The 25,280-nt window shown below is 41.3% G+C and overlaps 2 long non-coding RNA genes across 8 annotated transcripts in view; one reads left to right on the top strand and one right to left on the bottom strand.

Moving 5' to 3' along the window:
• Positions 1–25,280, bottom strand: part of LOC308189319 — a 69,579-nt gene that overhangs the window by 13,993 nt on the left and 30,306 nt on the right. The gene's annotated exons all lie outside the window — the stretch shown is intronic.
• Positions 21,048–25,280, top strand: part of LOC308189320 — a 30,504-nt gene continuing 26,271 nt past the window's right edge. For all 7 annotated transcript variants that reach the window (XR_013946280.1, XR_013946281.1, XR_013946282.1 and 4 more), the window contains exon 1: positions 21,048–21,707. This is a non-coding gene — a long non-coding RNA (uncharacterized lncRNA). The remainder of the gene's footprint in view (positions 21,708–25,280) is intronic.

Below are 25,280 nucleotides of genomic sequence, written 5' to 3'. Positions count from 1 at the left end.
AACTGGACTTTCAGCGACACTGGCTCTTTGAACTGGTGACATATCTTTGCTATGGCTCTGCTCATTCATCCGTAAGAGGTGGCTCTTGAAAGCTGTCGCTAACCTGAACTCAGATTTGAGACAGTAAAACAATACACTGAACATCGGCCATAGAAATCGCCAGGGGATGTTCCCTGTGCAGAGTTCACACAACCAGGCTCAACCTGAGAAAGATGGTTTGTATTGCAGCAGGAATTTAAGTAAATAATATCTACAGCATCAAAGCAGCTTGCACCAGTTCTGTGCAAGAATGGCAGTAATACAAAAGAATGAAAAGAGTCTGATTTGGAGTTTATGTGAGGTATAAAACCTATATGCTCAATAAACAGAGCTTTTGTGAGGCACGGTGGACTACTGGAAAAATCAGTGCGAAGGACGGAATTTCCAAGGGGAGCCGAGCAGCTCCTAGCAGGGACTGCAGATGAGCACCGCCGCGCGAGTCTGATGTGGTTTTCCTGGCAGTAACCGAAGACAGGCAAATACTAGCGCTGTGAAAATTTTATCCATCTTAGTAAGTCGGTTCCTCTTTGTGCTGCTTGTCTCTGAAAAGCGCACGTTAAAGTACTGCAGAAGGCAACACATGACACCGATCGGCTTCCAACATCTGCTGTGTAGAACATGGAAAAGCACGCTACAGGATTTCTAGGGAAAGCTGCCTTGTAAGCACACAGGAAAGCTTTGCTGATTCTCTTCTGTAGGGAATTGAATTCAACTTAAATAACAGCTTTTAAAAATTAGGAAGAAGTATGTATAGAAAGCAGGAAGCTATAGAAACTTTTTTTTCTCCCCTGTGCCTTTCTAAACAGAGGAGTATTTCCATTCAACGGCAAGCAGCTGCCTTCTCCACGGCCCCATCAATCTCCATACTCGGCCTGACGAGCACCTTCCAGCGACCCCTCTGCAAGCAGGGAGCCCGCAGGTGCTCCGTCCGACCGAGCAGGGCTGTGCGCCCCAAAATGCCACATGAAGGGAATTCAGGCACAGGGGACATGGGGCTGGGGAACGGGTGGCCGAGAGGAGAGCAGAGCCGGGTGGCTGCACTACTACAGGTTTCACCAGTCAGTGCGTCAGGTTACCGCATGGTTCGGGGCGAAGCTGCAAGCGGGATAAGGCTGGAAAGGTGATCACCCCGTCGCCGTTACAAACGGGAACCGCGATGTAAACGGAGGAGGGGACAACTGCATCGTGCACAAATGGCCAGGTGGCATCCGTAGCATAGGCAAACCCTGCGGGATCAGAATCTCGCTCCCTCTGCTGACCTTATCGCCGAAGGTAAACCAGTCAGCGGGCATAAGCCCGCATGACATTGGTCTCAGCTTCCCGGTCCAGATTTCCAGGGCAAGCCGTAAATACGAGCAAAACAGATGGCTATTCCTGGCAGCCAATATTTTGCAAAGGTTCTCGGCAGGGACATCTGCGAATTCCCTGCTCGGCCCGGCAATGCAGGGGTCAGCCAGGCCCCGGGCAGCACAGCTGCACAGCAGGGCCACCGCGCCGCATCCCGCCTGGTCCCCCCCGGCGTCTGAGCACCCGCACTTCTGCACCCGCATCGCGGCTAACGCAACCATTTCTTTCCTGATAAGCATTTGATATTTATATAAGCGGAGATGAGAGAGAGAGAGAGAGAGAGAAAGAAAAAATCTGTCAGAAATAGCTTTACAGATGAGTCTTCTCATTGTCTAACAAGCTTTTCATTGTTTTTAATTTTCATTTCTCTCCATGGTTCAGGGCACTTTGAAAAAAATCTATTCAGCAGTTTCCCACTCATAATTCAAGAAAGAGAGTCATGTATTATAATAGAGATAATTAGCTTTGACTGAAAATAATAAGCTTGGCACCAAATATCCCCCCACTACTGCACAGAATAACCATTTATCGTCTTATATACTCTCCATCAAGCCTAATTACTGCAACAGTAATTACTAACCTGTTGAAAGAACAAAAGAAAATGCAACTAGCTCTGCGCTGAAACAAGGAGTACATCGCTGCTTCTAATAAGAGGCTCTTGGTTGCCCCATTTCAGAGAACATTTCCATGCCACCACTGAGAACCTCTCTCCACATGTATGTTTGTAACCCCCCAAAAAAGAAAATACATCCACAAATAGTCTGACTGCAATGGCTAGGTCCCACCCATTTGGGCCAAATTTCTGTTCTGGTAGACTGAAGGAATTCCAGCGATTTCTGGATTTCTGGGAAGTTAAGAGAGCAGCGCCTGTCCTCAGCTGCCTGCTGCGATGCTGCAGACTTCCATATGCTGGACAGCTTTGCTTGCTTACTCTTCTGACCTGCCAAACCTCTCCCTGGCTGTTATTCTGTCTCTCCTCAACAGATATGCTGCCAATCACACCAAAGCGTGACAGTAAAAAATTCAAACAAATACAGCCTTCTACATTCAAAGTATAATGCATGTTTAAAGGGTTTGAAGTATAATATTTGTCATTTATGCAGAAACGTATGGTGTTCAGCATCACTTCCCTCCCTAGTTCCACCCTTCCACTGTTGCTCCTGTCTAAAGTTCACTCTTCGAGCTTCACCTCTGACAGCTGAGTGAGCCCTAGAAAAAAGCAGTGCGGGGACAGCTACCACTTTTGCTGCTCAGGGCGTTCCCCGTGCCATAAAAGAACCGGCATTTGGGAGAGCTGTACAGCCACCCAAGAAAAGAAGAGCGAAGTGTCACCAGCTTTCCTACCTGCTGGTCTGCCCAGGTCCCTAAGTGTGATCTGTCCCTCTGTCTTTGCCAAAGGGAGCTGAGGGAACCCAGTGCCTTCCAGACACCATCAGTGCTTTTCAAAATCCGGACTGCTGAAGTTGTTACACTCATTCAATCCAGGAACTGGAACAATGCCACACGGCATATGCAAGCATTCACAGCTAATCAACCCAGCTGAAATTTCGGATATTGAATATTCTCTGGGAAACTGTTCCCAATCAATCCACAGCATGTAAACAACACAACTCTCCCACCTCCAAAACCCCCAACAAGCTGTAAAGTAATTCACTGCATAAATACAACCCAAAAATACAACCTAGAAAACCTCAGAGCCAGCAGTCTTGAGCACTCAACAAGCATGAGTTACTCTGTGCCTCAAATAATGAGACTGGTTTAAATTAGGAGAGGTTTGGTTTTTTTTTTTTTTTTTGAGTTCTTGACTTTTGCTGCTTTCATTTTGAGGCTTTAGGGACATAACATTTCAGGGCTTTTTCAACAGAATTATGAGGCCTAGAAACATCCTTTAAAAAAAAAAAGAAAAAGAACAAACTTCTAAAATCATTGCTTTCCCCACCCCGAGTCACACAATCCCCAGTTGTATGAACTTTAGGGTGAATACAACAAAGACTCCAAGGACTGTCATGCAGTGAACATGCACTGCTCGATGACATTCAGGTAGCCAGAAGGGGGCTTCCCAAAATTATGAGAATACTAACAAATGCAGAAGCCATGACACTTGTGATTATCCTATGCACAGAGAGAGGGGCACAGCATATTTTTTTAAAAAAGGAAAATGTCATAGCCTAATGACTATGTCATGAGGGACTTGAAGTTCTAGTGCAGTAGGATAAAATCACCAATGTTTTCTACAGCCTTTGCTAGGCTATAAAAAATATGTCAGTAGGTTATTAATAAAAGTAAACACATTTTTCTTTTCCAAAACCCCATTCCCTAAATGTAATTCAATATTGTGTTTTAACATTTTGTTAGTAAATTTAAGAGATGCTTGCAGCAGGTTTGGAGACTAGTAGCTATGTAAATTGTAAATGATGAGGTAGAAATCAGTAATATTTTCTTGACGAAACAACTGAGAGGCACATCTGGTCACTATCTAACAATGAAAAGGCATGAAAAGAAATTTTAATATAGCATTCACCATTTAGAATAGCACAAAATCAGCTCAGGCATCAAAAGCTAATGAAATTACTCAATTCTCCATCTTGCCCAGCACTAAAACGTTCAGTTGTGGGGTTACTCTATGTGCCATAATAAATTTCCCCTGCTAGCTGAAAAAATACAAAATCACTTCAATGGGATTTTTTAAAAACTCCCAGTTTTCCCACCTTCCTAATTTACTTCTTGTTTAGCCACTGAATTGTGTTTCTCTCTGTTCTTTTGCAAGCAGCACTAATAGCAGCTGTTCTTTGCAACTTGCAATATATTCTCTAACTGGAGCACAAAAAAATATCAGTCGTAAGTTGTAGGCATTGCTCCATCTGGAGAACGGCTATATGGGTTTTAAAAGACAACAGACCTTTAGTATGCTTAGGATTTATATAATTTTTCTTGGTACTGTCCCGGAAGTCTGCCTTCACACACTCCAAGCTAGTTGCTTTATCCTGAATGAGTCAGAGTGAAAAAGCCCACTCAGGAAAAATATCCAAAGAAAATAGTAGCAAACTGGCTAGTTAGAAGTAGGACAGGCCTATGCCAAAACCAGAATGTCAAACATATCCGAACATGGGGAATATGGACCTTCGCTTCAACAATATTCCCCATGTCTACAAGTCTCAGAAGGCTTTCTAATTTCTGTAATTATTTCTACTTGCAATTATGTTGTTTGGTCACTAGTGCCTTTTGGCGGTTTTGATGCTTTCAGGAAAGGAAGTGGTTTACTGGAGACAAAGAAAAACGGAGCATAACTCATTCTGTTTGGAGTTGTTGCTTTCCTTACTAATAAATACTTCTTTAAGCACTTTGGAGAGCCCGACCACCCTGCTTCCCAGACAGACTCCAAAGAAGTAACAGAAACGACTGTGACCTATCTCTGTGTGCGTATAAATCTGGCTTTTTGCTGAAAAGAAGATGCAAGATCCAAGACATTAAACACATGAAAAACCATCAGATCTGCATGAATCCAAGCTTTCAGTGAAAGCCAGAAGAAACATACACAAAATACAGGTTTTGTTTTCAACATGAGCACCCTCAGCATCAGATCTTTCACCTGAATTTTCTTTTCAAGACTCACACTACTATCTCTATTAAACATCTCACAGTAACTCTTCAGAATAGGTGGATTAGTTTATCTGATGCAAAGAGTTTTTACAACAGTCCTATTTTGCAGAACGAGCCACACACATAGAGTATGCCCTCTTACATATTCTCATACAGAAAGGACTATTACATACTTTCAGGCTGAGCAGCTTTTTGACTTGTGCACAAATTCTTTCCCCCCTCTTTGGAAGACTTCATTAAGGATATAAGATCAGCTGCAAATAAACGCATTACAGATAACAAAATCTCTCCAAGATATAACTGCATACACAGCTGATTCAACAGGGCACACAGAACTGTGTATCAAGAGTAACACACATTTTGTTATAGATGGAAACGAAACTTCTGGCATTCTGAGTTAATACAGATCATTTTCAGAATATTTTTACATCTAGGCTCATTATTCAGTTTGGAACTTCTTAACGATCTCACCCTCATGTGGCTTTACAACATACCCCACATGAATAATGTAATGATGAGACATGTCTCTAGGATTTTATGTGCATTCCTTCAAAAAACTTTAAATGTGGTCAGAGGTATTGTCAAACTCTATGAACAAAGCCATCATCTGGTCTGGAACTTCTTAGTCATAATAAAAAAAATAAATAACCAAGTGAATTAACATTTGCCTTTGTTAGATTCTCTTCTACATGCAAATAATGCTCCACTGTCTTTCTCTATCAGATAGATCCGCACTGTGTATAGTTTGGCTTTGGCAATGCTCGGCTGCTGCCGACCACCTGATCTATACTCACTCACTCTCTTCCTCTCCTGAGGAAAAGGTCAAACATTGGTGTGTCCTTGTTCTGGTACTCACACCGGTGCATCTTTCTTGACCTAATACTGCAGCCTTACCAATGTTTTTTGCTCTAAGTGCTGGCATCTTAAAGCAAACACTGAATGTGAGAAAGAACTGACCAGTAGGTAAGAAAATGATGGTATCCTATCAGTTTCTCCAAAGAGCAAAATGCAGTTTTCTTCCATTCTGCTTTGCTGTTTTAACCATACAGTATTTTTTGCTGGAAGCACCAAAGGAGAAATAACTGCTGCTGTAAATAGTCTGCCCACACATTTGCTGGATTATTAAAGCTCTACCTCTGTTGCAATTCACAGAGGACTCCCCGGGCTCCATCCCTCCCTTCCTTCCTCCCTCCCTCCCTCCCAGTACCACCACCATCTCATGCTATGTCCTTTTTTGTTCTCTTTGCCCAGATAGGTCCACTTGGCCAAAACTCTTGAAATCACTGTCTGCTCCTTAGCACTAAAGGTATCTCCCACACAGAACGTCCCAGAGATTAACATCAACAGTACATGGAAGACAACCAGGTCTTTATGTTTCTCTGCTCTAAACAATACAACAGTAGTCTGTCACAGGTACAAGGTTTCCATTGTCCTCTGTGAAAACATGTAATACACTCCCTTCTCTCCTCCAAATGAGAAATCGTGTGTAGCTTGAAGTTTAACTAGTCATGCCCTAAAGCAAACATGTCTTCCTCGATTAATGCACCCATATCAGCCAAGAAAGCCTGGCTCCTTTCACTGGCACTTCTTGGCTTCCAGCTGTCCTGAATGAATCATCTTATTTCACTTCTGAGTCGTTATGGATCTGCAGCTCCTTCACCTTTAGCTGTCAGTTCAGACATAAGGTCAGCCCTGCACAAAATGACCAAAACTCCTGGGCCCATCAGGTTCACAGAAACACTTCAAAAATGCATGCATCTGGATCCTTTTCTCAGTGACCAACTAACTTTTACAATTACAGAGCAAGAAGTTCATTTCACCTGAACCTGGTACCTTCCCCCCCCCCCCCAAAAAAAAAACCAACAAAAAAAACATTGTCAATAGTATAACATCTAATTACAAGCCTGTAAGTTTCCATGGTTCAGTGTACACAGTGTCTTTGTTCAAAGCCTGGGCTGCTGTGGCACAGAAAATGAATTAACACCTCTTCTCCCATGACAGTGGTTGGTCCAGGCTAACACTGACCAACACTAAATACAGTCAAGTAGTGTAGCTTGTAGTGAGTAAATAACTTCACTACTGCCAGTCCTATGACTTTCCTATGTAGGAACATCCAGGAAAACTATTTTGTACCTCCTACAGATACCATTTTGAAGGAATGCACCACAATTATGCCAGAATATCCCAATCATACAGCAACACAGGTTTGTGTTATGAGAAAGCCCTATAGACTTTTCCACAGCTTTACCAAGGGTTTCTGAATTTAGAGTCTTAACAGGTATTAAAAACTGAGTGCATGAAGGAAGCACAAAGCAGAGAGAAGACCCAGAAGTGTGTGAGCTACAGCTGGTTTGCTACACGTGACATATGCACAACTCTACACAGCGATCCCTGGAGCTGAAGTTACCTGGAGCTACTTATCGAGCGTGCAGTATTCTTGAAAAATCAGATCTACTGTAGTAACAGGGATAAAAATTTAGCCTACCTTTTCCTGTCTTTGAGGCTTCAGTTCCAGTGTGCCTAGGTCATCTCTAAAAACAGAAATTCTGCAGCTGAATCACATGAATATGTTGGAAACTTTTCAGTGAGATCACCAAAGAGAGGCAATGATCTAAGACTCCCATGCACAGATTCTGGTCAGAAGGATGCCAACCCTGCCCTGGCTATAGTGACTTGTGTGATTTAGGTGAAAGAGGGAAGAAATGGGACATTTCTCCTCCTGGAGACGAGGCAACCCAAAACATAGCCCACCTTTCGATGGTTATGGGAGAGCCTGCGGCATGCTACTCCGAAGCCCACCCAGAAGACTCCTGATGGCACCACGCTGACCCCAAGCCCTGACTGTCCCTCTTGAAGCTAAGCACAGATACTGCTTTGGAATAGGATTTGTTCCATCCATGAAGTTGAAATAAACAGCATCAGAAAACAGGGCCATCTGGAAGTAAGAGAGCTGAAACATTGTTTTTGTGCTTTTCTTGATCCCCAGAGTATTTGGGACTCCAGATGCATCAAGAAAGAAACCGGATATTTTAAGCAACCTTTTTAACCCACCGGCTAGATAGTGAGGTGGGGAAGGGGGTCGAAATGGAAACTGCCTAAGAACAAAATCCGTGAACTCTGACCTTCTGTCTGAAGAAGAAAGCTGAGTTAGATGATTTTTCTATAGATGTCATTAAGGCAGCTTTTAAGGCTACCCTATCTGAACTCCAGCTTGTACTTCAGTACTGTAAACAACCGCCTGAGGGAGAGTTAAGTGAGTGGAAGTCCAAAAAAGTAAGAAGCGCTTTCAGCAGTGGAGAATATTGATCGTAGTGAGAAACCATTTATGCCCTGAAGGGCCATCGGCTGTCACAATTTGCCTGGCTCTGGAGCCATATTTAGGTGCCTCATAGGGGTTAATTAACATATTCATTAATAGGTGGGTGGAGCTGTGTCAGTCTCCACAGATAGGCAACACAGACATCAAAATAGGCTAATTAACATAATTTGAACCTGTCTAAACTCACAATTGGTAGTAAGCACAGGAAATGCAAACATTATATCAGAGAATTGGCACAGAATTCATTTAATTCAGTGTGCTTCTAACAAGTGGCCAGAAACCCCTGTGCAATGCTCCCTGAAGTGGTCAGCTAATGAATATGAACGGCACATAGGGACAGCAGCTAATCAATGAGAGGCTCGCTCCATTTTGAGCTCACGGTCCTCTCAAATATTTTAAATCATATCAAAAGCAGTTCTGGATAATCTTTTTGTCCTTAGAAGCAGCTGCGGATGGCTCATGGCAATGTGCTCCACAGGTTTAGCACGTATTATATAAGACTGCTTCGCTTGAATCAACTTCAAATCTCCTGCATTCAATCTTTGCCTCGTACAATTAGAAAAATGAATAGCTCCATTCAGTTCAGGTTTCCATACCATTCATTAATTCATCATCAAAAAGCTGAAATTTAGTTGCAGACATGGCCTAAATTCAGAAAGATTCCTAGTACTCTGCTCAGAGAGAGAGATCTACTTCTTCCCCTCGGCGGAGCTCCCAATTGCTTAATAATGCCCAAAGGATCTGCAGTTCTTACTGGAAACGTTTTGCTACAGCACATACCACATAATTTCATCTTGTAGTTCCACTGTTAGGATGGAGACTTTAGAAGAAATAAGAATTGAGCCCCAAACCAGCAATAAGCAACGAGGGAAAAAGCTGCTAGGATCAGATATTGGGGGGCGGGAGGCAGGGGGGAGATGGAAAGGAAAGGAGAGAGCAAATGGGCCCAAAGTCAGATCCTAGCAAATGGGAATAAAATCTCACTTTGTTGGCAGGCACTTCAGTAAACAGGTTGCGTACTATACTCTGCTTCCCCACCACGCTCCAATTCAAACGCTGCTCACATACGGAGTGTGAATGTTCTTGCTCAAATCCCATAAGGTTTTTATTTCCTTTGCTTATTGACAAAACAGTAAAAACACTATGTTGAACAATTTTGCTACAAGAAAACAGCAGTTTGTCAGAACGATCGAATAAGGCATCCCTCAATGGAAAAACCACAATGCTATTAGGCAGTGGAATGTAACAGAGATAGTTCATTATATGGATACTGAGAGATGGCATTATTTTCTCTTAAAAGGTAGCGTTTATAAAAGGTACACAGTATTACAGGCATATGAAAATTACTTGAAAAGGGAGTACAGAATGATGTTGAGAGGTTAAGTGGGGTGTTCCCCTTTATCTCCTCAGACAATACAAAGCAAGCTGATACTCAAGGAAGCTGAAAGGCAGTGAATTTACCAACTACAAAAGGAATTTTTTTATTGAGTGCATGATAAATAAGCTATGAAACTTGCAGTCTTGAGACATTATTAAAGCCAAGAGCTTATCGAGATTCAAAATGAGATTTTTATATATGTACACAATAGGAAAACTGGCAGTAGCTTAGAGAGGTAGGTTCTTTTGAAGATTTACAATGAGACCTAGAAGCTAAAGTTCCACCTTCAAAACTGATTTAAGCACACGGTGATTACACCCTCATGAATAAACTTTTGCTTCCGTAATTGACTTCATCATTCAAGACTGTGCTGGGGCTAAGAGCCTCTTAACTGGAACTTACCCTACTTACTCTTGTCTGCTGCTTTGGATGGTAAATCCAGCTAGCGTTCATGTCTGCTCCTGGTTTTCTACAAACGCACGATTTCTGGTGCCCAAATCTGCTGTAACCTCAAGGAGGATGACTGAGGTGGTTATTCACTAGTAAATTCTTCTCTAAGGTACAAGTCATAGTCTCCTAAAGAGGGCAGAAAGAACTGTGTCTAAAGGCAGAGTTTGGCCTCCTAGATGTGTTGGCAACAGTCTCTGCAGCTACAAAGAGCTTTAATGGCCATTCTGGATTCTCTCTTTAATTTTTAAACTGCTTTGACAGAGAAGGCAAAAACTTGCCATGCACAAAATCACCCATAAAGTGCAATGAGACTTGAAGTAGGCAGGGAATTCAGCAAGTAGCAAATTCAACAATGGATACAGCTTTTGTTATTCCAAAGAATTTGCAAATGTACACTGAGTTCATGAGCTAGTTCCAACTAGCAATGGATATTCTATTTCAGTAAACTATTCACAGAACTGTTACTGGTAACCACCCTATTTATCAACTATCCAAGCAACTAGGACAATTCATTTTTTTGATTAAGGAGATCAGATCCCACATTTGGGAGCATCTTTTCACCACTGTCCTACCAGCTGTTCCCACTGTGCTGGGATACTCTCAGAGTCTCCTCTTTACTTTGCACAAATAAGCATTCACTAGCACAGGAACCTAGGTGCTTCCCGCTTTCAGAGCCCTAACCATCAGGTTGGGTGTTTTTCTTATTCTCTCTCCACCAAATTCAGAAAATATAATGAACATGCCCCTTCAGCCAGTAATGCCTAATAGCTTGGTAGCAGTAGTAAAACAAACAAGCAAACAACAAAAACAAAACAAAACAGAAAACAGAATTTAAAGCTTCTTACAGAAAGAAGGAAAATCTGAACTCAGGTCTCTGTGATGAGATTATGGTTGGGACAAAGCTTCAAGGTGGATATGCCTAGGTCATCTTCTGCAAGCTTTCCCACAAAACGAGAAAGAACTTCAACCGAAAAATGACAGATTTTCATGAGATTACAAACTACAAAAGTTAAGGTTTTTTTTAAAAAAAGAAAACTCAAAGCAACTTACATAGCTCTCTACAGCCAGCCCACTGTGCACTTACAGGCAGATCCCTGGTGATGCTTAACTCCAGGACTTGCACTTTTGCAGCCTTAGGAACAGGAGCTCAGTGTGCAGTGTCCCTGGGCAATACTTTCACGTTCACTGCTTGCCTGATTCTGTATCATATACTCAGGGTCAAATAAAATGGTTCCATCTACTGTTGCTGCAGGAACAGATGTGTATTGCCTTGCAATTGGTCATAAAAGGACTTATTTTTCTATTATAGACAGAGTCTCTCATCCAGAAATAGTAAATAGCTCCTTGCTGTAACCACTGTTTCCCTCTGAAACGTCAACTGGGTCAGGAGAAAAGTGTTTAAGGACAGTGACAACCAAGCCTCTCTCCTCTTACTTGTTTCTTGAATAACTGTACCATACTTTTCACTTTACCAGAGGGAATGACCATTACTCCTCCATAACTGTACAGCCCTGAACATATTGTAAATGAAAGAACATCAATGGTTCTTCTATTATACGGTGTACGGAAACAAAAAGAAAACTCTCTATATAAACAAAAAAGACAGAAGTAGCAATAAGATGACAGAGATGCTTCTGTAGGAGAGTCAGTTTTGGGTCATCATCTTGCCAGTACAAAGGGAATTGTCAGAGCACGTACACAAAGAATTAGTCCACACGGCTAATGTACTATCAGCTTTCATCTGAGCGTCATGCATGCCAGCTTGCAAAGACAAACGCAAAGAAAATTCTCTGATCATCTCTCAACAAACAGGGAAAAAAAAAAGAACATACTTACCCAACTAAGAAGCCACTGGCCCTGCTAAAATCAAAGCTGAGAAGAATCTCTTTGTGCTGAGGCTAAGCTGGGGCCCTTTTCTCCATCAAAGTGAACACAGAAAACAGATTAATGCTACTTATTTGTATCCCAGTGCTGCTAATGGGCTTGATCAATTAATGTTCATGCATTGTTTTGAAGATGTAAGTATTCTTCTGAAAGTCTGTATTCATCCCTATTGGCAGACTATTTTCAGCACTAAGATCGCTTTAAAATTGCTATATGAAATTCAATGCAATAGAGACAGAAAAGTGAATGTGATTATCTGCTGAGTATACATACAAGGAGAGTAAATGGTTTAGACATAGGTACTTATGAGAAAGATTCCATTTGCTGTTCAGAATTATATCAAAGTTTTGGCAAAAACAGGGAGATTTGCCAGAAATGGTAGCAGCAATAATTTATTGTTTGGCATTTTTATACTATGCCTCTCCACTAAACAGGCTCGCCTTGACTGAATAACCTTTGATCTGCATTTATATTCTTGTATCTTTATCTATTATGCATTACATGCACATGAAGCCAAACCTCTGATCATACAGAGATGCTATTTAGAGTACACAAAACTTCCCTGGAGGGTTTCCATTTAGAGAAAGAAGCAGATTATCATAACTCTCATGCAATGGGAAAGAGAATACAAAAGGCACAGCTATTTCCACTGCAGAGTATCAATGTCATTCCTGTGCCCCTATTTTAATATATTCAAGTACAGCAGCAGTCCTCCACAAAGAATTGGGAACAGGTTTCCAAGAACATCAGGTAGGAAATAGCTTTTGTTCTCTCTCCTGCTGTTGTCCAATTTAAACAGCAAAGAACTTCAGACCAAAATTTACAATAGCCTGTTATTCAGCTCACCTGTAGTACTACAATTAGTGATTTCAGAAGGATACACGCTGCCTTTCATTTCCAGCACGCCTGGCCTGCACTGACGGATAAAAAAGGGCACTGCAATTAAATCATACGGTAATAATTGTACAGAGCAAAACAAAGGGGAGGAACTCAACTGAAGGAAAATTGTAAAAAACACTTCCATGTCAACTCATACTGTTCACCTGTTTCCCTCAGGACAGAAGAGCAAATCTTAACAAAACACAGGTAAGAGAGAAGTCATGCTGAAACACTTCTGAGTGGGTTTTGGCAAGGGATGGGGACCAGAAGGGAAGTAGTGGACAGGAGGAGGAAGGGAGAGTTTCTGAATTTTGCCAGGTCTTATCCTTTGACGGTTAATGCTGGGTCATTTATGGGAATGCCTTTCCATGTTAGATTCTCCCTATGGGCCAGATGGGAATCACTCCAAGGGGAGTTTGTTCCAGTAAGGAGAACACTCAGACTGAGTACCTGTCTGTATTCAGCCAGCTGGAAGCCCAACCCCAAGACTGCAGAGTTGCAATTCATCCCTCCTGGAATCCATTAATACCCCTGAAGTGACATCAAAGATAATTCCTTTTTTTTTTTTTTAATAAGCAGTAACTGCTTTGCCATAACATACTTAAAAGATGTACCACCTTAGTATTTTCTTGCATTTTCATTGGGTGCTGTTTACTTTCCTTCGAGGAAGTTTGCATTCACAGTTAGACACAATGCACACAATGCATCAAACTTGTCCACTCCTATCACTTTATTTGTAAGGGTACTTGTAAATTGATCTCTAGTGGTCAGTCTGACCGAAACGCGTTACCAGAGACACCTCATTCAAGCACTGATATTAAAAAAAAAACAACTTGTTAGTTCAACTGACAAGGATAAAATCTCTGTCCTGCAAGAACCTCCAAGTCTGTGACCATTTCTGCTAGCAATTCCACCGGAGGTCAAAGGCTGATGACACCACCCCAGGACTGCTCAGATAGCACAACACTGACCCAATATGAATTTGTCGATACGGTGACCTAAGTGATCAAAAGACCAGATTGCTCTGTCTCCTGACTCCTCCAGTTGATTCTTTCCCAGTTGCAGCCAAGCACTTATGTCCGCAAGAAGTTGGGAAAACAAAAATGATCAGTTACAGGTTCTGTGCCCATATATCATGGTCTGAACTTTTGGGTAGACCTGTGCGGTATCAAGAGTTGGACTTGATGATCCTTAAGGGTCCCTTCCAACTCAGGATATTCTATGATTCTATGATATTTAATGAATGTCACCGTAGAGTGGCTGACATTAACCCAGCCTCTTCTAGCTTTTGCTGCTATCTCCTCATATTTTTGCTAGGAGTTTCTCCCATGAGTAGAGCCACAGAGCAAGGTACAGTCCTTGCATATACACATTAAGACCTCAGTGCCCACTGAACCTTGGCTGCACCCCTCTGTGCTGATTAAGCACATTAAGCATCTCTTTGGGGTGCATCACCTCAGTGGTGTGGCTTGTGGGTTTGGGCCTGATGAGGTACTTCTGGAGCCATTTGCAAATGGCTGGGGGATTAGGACCTTGATGTGAAGAAGAGGGTGTACTGATACAATAGCGCCAGAAAACCCTACAGTGCTTTGGAAGGGCTTGCTTCCCTCTCCAAAGGCTATCTAGACTCCTCCTGTGACAGGTGGCCAAAATCAGAGGGTGCAAATAAACCCACCGTTCCTGTGCAAAACAGCATGTGGCAGGACAGTTTGTCATAAAGCTTACAAACAATTCCTCCATTTTACTCTCCTGTTACCGTCACCTTCCCTCTCTTAGCACCTCTGTGAAATAGAAGTTTTTCCAGCATTTCAGACAAAAATCATATGAGATTGCTCATGAATCATGCAATTCCCCTAATCCCTAGAAAATATGGTATTGCTGAAAGAGAATCCTGACATTTGGACTACAGGTCCCATATTTTAAAGACATACCAATTTTTTTTCTCTCTCATTTAAAAACAGCAGCAACAGAACAAATGTTAGAGATCAGATTCTTCACTGCAAAGCTGTACAAAAGAGGGATACATGTTACTGGTTTAGAATAGCTGGTGTAAAGTGGTGGAAAAGGAAACATCTGGTACCTAATGAGATGTTACAAGCTTGTATTTTGCAATGAAGGTACACAAATTCGAGAGGAAAATAGACTCATAGAGCCTGAAGCCAGGAAAATCCAGCGAGCGATGGATTGATCTTTAGGCCTTCAACATCAATAGGACTATTCATGCGCTTAAACGTTACATGTGTATTTTAGCACCTGGCTGAATTAGAACCTTAGATAGCAAACTGGGAATTTGCTGCTTGTTTTCAGCCTGCAGAAAAGACAACCTATTTTGTGAGCCTCACTGATTACCCTAGTTTATAATCTCCTTAATATCATAAGTTCCACAAAGATACATTTTGTTCCCTAGAGCTCCCCAGAAATCAGCTAAGCATATGGACTGCTTGCTTACACCTACTACAGAAGGCTGAGTATTGAGGATTTATATATTTTAGTCTATGTGGTGTAAATATGTATAAATTTATATTGTGTTAATTTATGGCATACACTACAGAAGGTTTTGCGTGAGCTACATTGCATTCCTTCCCACGTTTCTGCTGAAATATTCATCTTCGGGTCTTTTTCTCCATGTTTTCCTTAGTCTCGCCACAGATGTTTGGGCAGCTTGCGTTAGAAGGGAATGTGCCTCAGAAGTACATTTAGGAATTTAGGTGATGAGAATACCAAACTCAACTGTATGGCTACAGCCTGAGAGGATTAACAGGCTTGGTGAACACTCACCAATGTCTCAGACCTGCCTTCTGATACACTGGCACGCATCGCAACGTAGCTCATCGATTCAGCACCACCAAGCCAGACACCCAGTGCACGGAGAGCTGCTGCCTCCAGCACTGCCAAACTAGTGCCTGACAAACATTGCGTTCACACACAAAACACGGATACATAAAGCTGCCGTGCCAAAAGAAGGCCTGATTCTCGCAAGAACAGGCACCTGTATATCAACAAACTGCACTCAGCAGCACCACAAGCAGTCCCTCCCATCTGCCTCCACGCAGCGCTCGAGAATGAAAAGGCATTAACGCGTCCCGCTCTCTTGGTGATCAATAAGGCTCTTGCTGCTGGCTCAATGAGAGCAAGGTCGAGCCATTGGGCCAAAGCATAACCCTTATCTCCTGCTGAGTCCTTATCACAAGTCTATCAACGCAGCCTTTGTGCACAAGGACTGGCGGTGGCCCAGGAGTCTCAGTGCCAATTCGCAGCAGTATTAAAAGCCTGCTGCCGGCCATAATGTCCAGGGAGAGGTACGAAGACATACAGAAAACTTAATTAAAGCGTGACCTAATCAAAAGAAGTGGGTCTCTACACAATGTTTATTTGCTTACATTCGAGTTGAGCATCAACACATTGCATTTCGCTGACTTACTGGAATATAAAAATGCACAACTACATGAATTGTACCAGAGGGAGTTACCTAAATAAATTAATAAATCTTATATAGCTATTTAAATCTTTCAGCTATTACGGAGTTGCAAATGCAACACATAGTACTGACAGAGAGGAATGAACAAGAGGACACATCTGCAAATATTTTCTCATACACACCTGTAAATTACCTTGAATTTTATTTTTGACCCATTTTCCTGTTCATTGTCCAAAAGCGTTTCTGTGTCCTGTATTTATGGCAACATACTGGGAGACCTGGGTTCAAAGTCCAGCACTGCTTCAGATTCTCTATCTAATTCTGGGAAAGTCACTTTCTCCTTTGAGGCCCTCTGGGAAAAAACAGGGTTGCAGACATTTTTCTCCAGTTCTTTTTGCTTTTCTGGTCTATTTTGGATAAGGGACAGATTTTAAAAGGTATTCTGATAGCTGAAGCTGTAACCAGTGTTCCTGGCAATCCCATCAGTCACTTTGCTTTGCCCTTGAGAATGACAGCCAATATCCCCTATCTCGAAGTGCCTACAGATCCTCACCAGATCTGACCCTACACTCTGGGATAGCATGTCCAACACAATTTGTACATTGCTCAGCATAGGGGTGGCAATGTTTCACAGGGTGATGCTAGAAGAGTAAAACATACAGTGGTAAAGACCCACAGATTTTAGCAGAACTTAGTTTAGTTTTACCAGATAGTTTCAGTAGTATTTATGGCGGAACTATTCTACACAATAGCAGATACACCCCAAAACTCTTTTTCAGCATTTATTTTACAGAAGGTGAATAATAATAATTTAGCAGACTAAATTTGCAGTAATTCAGTGAGGGTGCAGATTACATTACCCTGCCACATTGCTGTACAGAGGCTTACCTACATCAAACGTTTTTCTGGTTTTATTTCATAAATAGGCCAATGCAAGCCTATAGTAAAATAGTCCACAAACAAAACCACAATTTTCAGATTACAGCCACTTTTCTACCTCACCCCTGTCAGTCCAACTCTTTCCAAACCTACTGCTATGGTCCTTCTCGTGTCATACGTTGGAAGTGTCCCATAGTGGAGCCTGAAGCTGCTCAGCTCAGTAAAGTTACCAAGAGGGAACATGGGAACCTGTGCTCCCTGTTCCTACGCGCTTGTTACCTGGCTGACCCTAACTCTCTCCAACACAAAAGAGCTACACAACATTGGGAAGATGCTGCTTGGCCTAGCACAACAGAGCCAGATCCTTAGCTAGGGCCTCAAAACAGTCCTCAAAGATGAAATAAAAAATAACGCTGTTTGGAGTTCCCAGGAGGTTGATCATCCAATTCTCCTACCCCCATTTCCCCCCTCCCTTCCTCCTAGGATTTAATGACTGAAGGATTAAAAACAACAGAAGTTAGTAATCATCCTATCATTCCTTAAAGACAACAGAAAACAGTCAATGAGTGTTGATGGTTTGAATACATCAGCAGGCTGAAATATGTTCAGAGAGCATTTCAGTGAATTTAGGTGATGTGTAGAATGGTTAAAAAAAAGTCCCAAAAAACAAAGTCTGATCTTAGATAATTAACAGCAGAAACAGGGCTAAATTGAAATAAATTATTCAGTGCAAGTACTTCAGACAGCTCTTAAGAATAACACATGGATCTGTGGCACTCTTTAGGGGACTTTGTGCTTATAAACTAATTAATAGATCTGACTTCTCCATATGTAGTTTTTCCATCTGTAACAGATAAAGTATGGATAGGTTTCTTCATGTAATAGGAAAAATTAAAACTAAAGTTATTTTAGTAAGTTGTAGAATATTCTCTAACTTATTCAGAATGCGAATGTGTGAAATACCATGACAGAATGGAAATTGATTTTATAAAATGTGAGAGTGAACTACAGCGTTCTGAAACATGTGGTGTAAAGTCAAAGACATATCGCGCCGCTTCTTTCCCCTCCAACCACCGCCGAGGCATGTCACAACCTAAACGGCAGATCACAGCCAAAAGGGCAGCTAATAACATGCTCCTCACTGAGAGGAGTAAGCAAGATGGCCATGCCGAACATTTTTTCACCCTAGAATGGAAAAGTTGCACGTTCCTGCCACCCCGGTACATCGTATGGCAAGGGTTCGCTCAACCCTTCGCAAGCGCTAGTCACGAATTGGTTCGGAGACCTACCAGCCATTTTGTTTCCTGCTCTCTCGTGTCGGGTACGCGCTTGGCTCCTTGGCTTTAACCAACACAGGTGCTTCCACTCGCTTCTCGGGGGCAGCCACACAGCTGTGTGTGTAGGAAAACACTTCTCAGCATGGCAGGCCAAACAGAGCTGGCATGCAAGAGCTCAGCCAACCTTCTCGACCAGTTCAAAATCTGTCTCCAGTTATCTCATCCGCTCCAGGATCTGAACTCTGCTAGAACACAGCTGAGAAATAGCTCACTTCTATTTCAACAGATAGTGCCATTTTACAGGATTAACCTTGACACTTGGATTGCAGAGGTGGCTTCCAAAGTTTTAGCCATACCTCTGCCAGGGTCACCCCCATACATCAGCTGAATCCCATCCATGAGGGCTGACAGAGTCTCCCATGCCTCCCTCCCACCTGCAGCCAGATGGCGGTTTGGTCAGTGTGGGAAGTTGCCTTTCACACAGATGTTAGCACACGTATTTGTTTGTAAACATTAGTTATTTGTAAAGGTTACTTAACATAGGGAGCGTTAGCAGAATACAAGAGTCTTAAATTTCAGTGTTCAGAAGGCAGGAATTGTTGCTGACATCTACAACCAACTAAGTCATATCAACATTCATACAGAACCCAAACCTTTTCAGAGGCTCAGAAACTCAAGGGCAGTTTTCTACATGATGTCTTTTCTCCCCAAATGGTTCATGATTCCCATCAACAAATTGTCCAACAGTGATGCCAAGCAATGCCAGTAACCGTACCAAGAGCTAGCACCTCTCGGCCATCTCCCATCTCCTTATCCCACATCTATCTCCAGCCCACACCTCATCATCCAGCAGCCCACGTGTCTGGCCACCTCTGCTGGAAACCGCCTCTTAACCATCCCCATCCCCACAACCCGATGCCCACCAACATTCCTGCCCTAGTCTCTAAATACAATGCTTACTCAAGCGTGTTGACATCAGATCTAATTATTGACTTTAAAGAGAACATTGAGAAGGGTTTCCTTCACTTCATCTTCTGTTGCTGAACAGAAAAAACAAGCCCTGACTTCTATCCTTTAATTAGCATGAATAATGGCAAACTTCACATTGGATGAAACTCCAGGTTGTCTCCCAAAGTCAGGCCTAAATCCAAACCAAATAGTCCTAAACATTTTTGGAGGCTGTACTCAGATCCAGGAGGGATGATTTCACATCTACCCTAAACTAATTCTGCACACAAGACTGCTAAGCTATTTTCTTCTCTTTATCCTACCTTTTTTTCCTCAGACTTCGCTCCATTATAGAGGCATCCTTCCTATGACCAGAATTGCCAGGATTACCTTGTTGTCTCATTTGGGGCTTGTCAGAAATAAATCACTGAAGTGTGAGTACTTACAAAAACCAGCCATACACTCCTAGATTTTTTTTCAAACCTACATGTCTTTTTAAGATCGTTGGAAATAATTTGCTCCTGCCCTTACTTTGTGGTTACATGCATCTTCCTTTTGTCATTCCCCACGCACTTTTCACTTCAGCAAGCTAAGAAAAGAGTCTCATATGCAAAAGATCCAAATCTGTGCTATAGAAGAGCTATGAGAGCATTTCAAAAGAAGAAAACGTGGCAGTAGAAGAATATATTGAGCTCTACCACAACTCCCCAGCTATCCAGCTGGATGCTACAGGGACAGAATTAGCATGGTCTCTCACAGCACCCCTGCCTGTATAAAAAAACATTTGAGAATTAAGAAACCCTTCCAGTGTTTAATTTACTCTTCTGCTTAAGGAAACAAAAGTTTCCCTGGCAGTGTCTCTGACCTGGCCAATATCTACTATGTTAGCTAAAGAATAAAATACAACACTGGAACAAAGTTGGTGCATGCAGTTGTTCCTCTGGGGGCCAGTGCTCCTGCTGCTGAGGTGAGAGCAAATGGAGGCAATCAGATCTCCCGTTTTCCTGGCAGTTACCCTGTGTAGGCTGCTCTTATCATAGTCATCACGCAGCGAGGGGAATGCTGTTCATCACAACAACCAGCTTTCCCTACCGCTGGTATCTCTCATCTCTACCTGCTTTGATATCACATACTTTGTTATTTGCAGACGAGCAGTCAGGTCAGTCAGGATCTACGTGAACGCAGACCAAGAGCCTCTTTCCAGCCTCAGACGCTATTCACTGGCCACATTTAAAAAAAAAGAAAAGCTGTTCTCTGGAGGCTGAGCTTGTTTCCAGTGTTGTAATTTCATAGAGGTGAATCTTCCACTAACCTGGTTGGCTGACACAAATGCTACATGGAACAACAGGAGGCTTGTCAGCACTGCTCCAGCATACAAATGAACGTAACAGACGGAGAGCATTAAACTCACCTAAAGATAAAATTATGATCTTCAGTCATTGAGAAAGATGATAACTTAACCACAGGATGTATCGCAATTAGCTTCCTCAGCAGCCTACAGAAGCAATATATACAAATTACAAGATAATCTTCCGCAATTTGAAACCATTTAGGATCTTTAGCATCATATACTTGGATCAATTTAAATCTTAAAGTTGCTATCATCTTTCCTTCTTACTCAGAGATAAACATCTCCTCATTTTCTAGTGAAGCAGAGTAGATGCATTTTTTTTTTAAATCTGGCCTTGCTGTACCATTTCTTTCCTTTAAGTTAGATGGTTGAACTATAATGAACTCCACAGGACTGTGGTTGCAAAGAACCAGCAGTGCTGGCCAAGTCAATATCTGTATTAGATTGCCCCCAGCGGCAAGGAACTGTAAAAGTCTTTTGCATAGAGAGGGAAATGAAAAATTCCAATTGAGAAATAGGTCTGCTGGTGGGAAAAAATAATGCTGCATGTAGAAATCTTTAAGCTTTCATCCATTTCTAGGAAACTGGAATGGGAGGAGCAACCCTCCTACTCCTGAAAACATCTGCACTGTGGGGATATAGGGAAACTACTGCAGTACAAGCACAATTTTGGCAAATTAAAGCTTGTCAGAATCACAGCAAACTTCCCGTTGATCTAGGTCCACTTATAGTTTCACTACAGTTCTGGGCTTTTTTCTGATGTTCTTCTTTGGACGTATGCTTTAAAAATAGCTCAAGAACTTGAGGTGCTTCATTCTCTGCACAGTCTCAGAGTAGCCAAGATACTTCTTTCTATGGCCTTCTTCCCCCTCCCGCCTTGTTTTCGACTTAGCTTGGCAAAGCTGGACAAACCCCGGGACATTAAAATTCCCTTAACTGTGAGTAAGCCTTCTTTATTATGTCTTCCTTTATAAAATGGCTTGTTTGATTAATGCCTGTTTGAGAATGGAAAATTCTCTCTTCTCCTTTGCTCTCTCCGGCAATTGTTTTGTGTTTCAGCGTCTGCTTTGGCACGGGGAAAAAGCTGGACTCTGGGTTAAATCACGACCCCTTTCTGGGATCTAAGGGACTTTTGTTGTTCATTTCCACAGCACCAAGGTTTGACCCTTATTCTTAAGCTGAAGTCTCTGACAGTGACCTACCACACCATTTTAAGTCTCTGGAGCAATTGAACAAGTCCAAAGTTGCTATTTAAAATACCAGTGATTTTTCAAAAGCCTGTTTAATTCATTAGGCTTTATCCAGTCCTCTCAGTCTGGTCCAGACGAATCCAGCAAGCTGCGTTCTCTCATGCTCCCTTGTCCTCTAAGTGGCAGTACTTTTAACTTTGCTTATAGCAAGAATTTAACCCAAACCATGTTTAAAAAATAAAAATTCTTCCCTGTTGAAATCCAAGGCTGATACACGTACGTGTGATGACTTCAGAGCGACTGAATCTTTGCTATAGAAAAATGGTTATTTAAAACCTGAACAGGAGACTAATACTTCTTACAAGCTAGTTTTACTTGAGTTTATGGAAACAAATAACAGACCGGCAAACATTTATGTACTTGGCAGTGGTGGGTAGCTGTCTGGACTCACAGCCAATGAAATTAAACATTTGAGAGATTGTGATTCATGATATAATCTGATTATGAAGGTAATTACACCTCTTGTCATTGTTGACAATGTATGATTATAGAGACAAAAATCTTGGTTCTGCTAGCTGAATTTCAAGGGAGGGTATAGACAGAGGGAAGAGAGAGAGGAAGACAAAAGAAATGAAAACAACCTCTCTCTCATTTTATAAAACACTACCTGAGTCCAGAAAAAGAAGAAAAATAATCACACCCAACAAGAACATTGAAGTTTCCTTAAAATGCTAAAAAGAGATGACATTCTGGTAAAAGGCTATTTTCAATACATTTTTAAATAAACATGTAAAGGCAAATTTGAAATTTCCAGAAAACTAGAATAGAAAAAAAAAATTGAAAGAAAATCCTGAATATAACACATGGCTCCAACTTCGCAAGCAAAGTAATATATTCTAGTACATCCCACAGAGGCTTCTCTAAGACAAAAGCATATTTTTTTGAGGATTGCAGGTCAGAAGCAAGGACTGGATTCATTAACCCATGTGATTTGCAGTCTCTTAGTTCCATATGTACAGTAGCAAATATAGAGCTAAAACTGTAAGCCTTTCATATCTTCCCTGGTGTTGCTTAATCTGCATGCTCATCCTGTACTTGATGATTTTAAACTTCTCATTGCAATGAAGATTAAGTTAATTTCTCAAGTTATTACCCCATAAAATCCTGTCTTCTCAGAATTATCTTTTTTCATAATAAAATTAAAAAAAAATCCCTATTACTATAGGATGTATTTCCCAAACACTAATTGTATTTTAGATATTTTTTTGATGACAATAAACCCCAAAGTTTAAGGAGCTGGTTTCCTGTGAAACCATTTTTTGCATAACTAATTTTTCTTAAGATCGTAAGGTACCACATTAACTGGAAAATTTCAGTGACCTTACTGAAAAGGAAATTTTGATTAGTTGTGCAACTGAAGAGAAAGAGAGAGAGCCAGAAGTAATGAGGGAAAAAAAAAAAAAAAAAGTCTATAGCATGCAAAAAAAATCTCAGGATTTTAGCAGAGGAAAAGAGACTTGTGATTTTTGAGTTTTTGATTGACAAACATTGCTACAAAATGAAGGACAGAGAAGTCCTAGAAATTGCTCTAAAGAGAAATATTCTTTCATGACTTTGGAACTAATATTCCACACTGGTCCCAAAGACCCTGTGGGTCATGCTACAAAGCCTCCCTATTTACCCTGTATGACTTGCAGGAGTGGAAGGATCTCCGGCAAAAAATAAGTATTGTGGTATGGCTTGCTTTCACCTTTGGTTAAGTATTTATGATTTTATACAGAGCAGTAATTCTTTGTTTTCTTCATTGCTTTATTTATCTAAAAGACACCTCGACCCTCAGCTTGGTCTCTATATGCCCTGTAAATGAAAAAGGCATTTCAATTCTCCGTATCACCAATAATTCCTTCTAGCCCCTTGCGGATGGATGGCAGAGGTAGGAAAAAGTAAGGAGCCTAGATTATTCTCTTCTTGAAAAATGGCAATTCCTCCATTTTTTATATTGAAACTGCTCTTAACATTTTCCTTCCAAAGCCACAGTGAATCTAGTAGTTACAAAGAAGATAAAAATAGCGCCTTGAAAAGGTATCCATGTTTCCTGAACAGAAACTAGTTGTCCCTAATAAATTGCACTTGAACTTTTGAATTTTAAATGCAACTTTACACAGCCTCAAAGAAAGCATAATTGAATCTGAGATCCACAAAGCAAAGAGGGGAAAAAACAGTGCATTTATGTTCTAACCTCTGTCAATATTTTACATCTGAAAACTGCTACTGTTTTAAGCAACACTAATAGCTTTGGAAGTAGCATAGGTAGACCGTCCTCTAACTTGCATATCATTCGTATTTGGTTCATTCATAAATTTGATGCAAATTTCAGAAGCTTTAAGGAAAAGAGAGCTAGAGGTTCTGTGGAAATGTAACGAAGTGTGCTTATGATTATCAGTTTTTGGAAGAGTGAAGCTTATTGTAGGCACACATTAGCCACTTTCATACATGTATGACATAAAAGCCTGACTTAAGTCAGGCTGGAAGACAACTCGGTATTTTTTTCTAGGAATAATCTTACATCCTAACCATAGAAATGTGTGCTGCCCACAGCCAGGGACACATACAGTCCAGCAGATGCCATTCCCTTTCATGGTTGTAAACCAAAACAACAAATCATTTCAGTAAGACCATTTTCTGTTTTCTGCTTGTTCCTACAAATAAAAAAAAGGCATGGGCCTATCCCACTGTCAAACAACAAAAAAATCATTTGGGAATTTAACAATAATTTGATTTGTATTAACCAAGGCACAACATAAACATTTTCCTCAAAGCTGAAGCACAAATAGATTACACACATTTTCCATGTGCATTTTTTTGTCTGTGAGCTGCTGAGCCTGTTTTCATTAAAACAAAGAAAAAACCACTTCCTGTATGAATCAGAGTTTTGTATTCAAACTGCAGGATTCCTCATTTAATGGTTTACTTGTTGATTGAATTAATATGGATATTTAGGAAAGGTGGACCAAGTAGAAAAGCAAAGAGTAAGAAGACAGGGAATACAATGAAAATAGAAACCGGGAAGAGTAAGCAAAATAAAATAGCAGCAGAGCAAGCAGAAATGACACGAGAATTTGTACACACACACCGCCCCCATTTTTGTCAGTATGAGCTTGTGATACGCTTCCCTGCCCTGTGAAGTAAACACAAACTTCGAGGCAGGGCTATGAGAACAACCTTGTGTAAAACTAGTGTCAGAAAAATATAAAAAATCAAAGTGCATGAGCTTCAGCTGTGGTGGCTGGTCTTGGGGCTGTCAGTGTACCTCATCCAAGA

This window comes from Anser brachyrhynchus, assembly GCF_964034855.1.
Source record: "Anser brachyrhynchus genome assembly, chromosome: 2".
NCBI classification, from domain to species: domain Eukaryota; kingdom Metazoa; phylum Chordata; class Aves; order Anseriformes; family Anatidae; genus Anser; species Anser brachyrhynchus.
The sequence above is the reverse complement of the archived record's forward strand: the minus strand, read 5'-3'. Positions and strand labels throughout refer to the sequence as shown.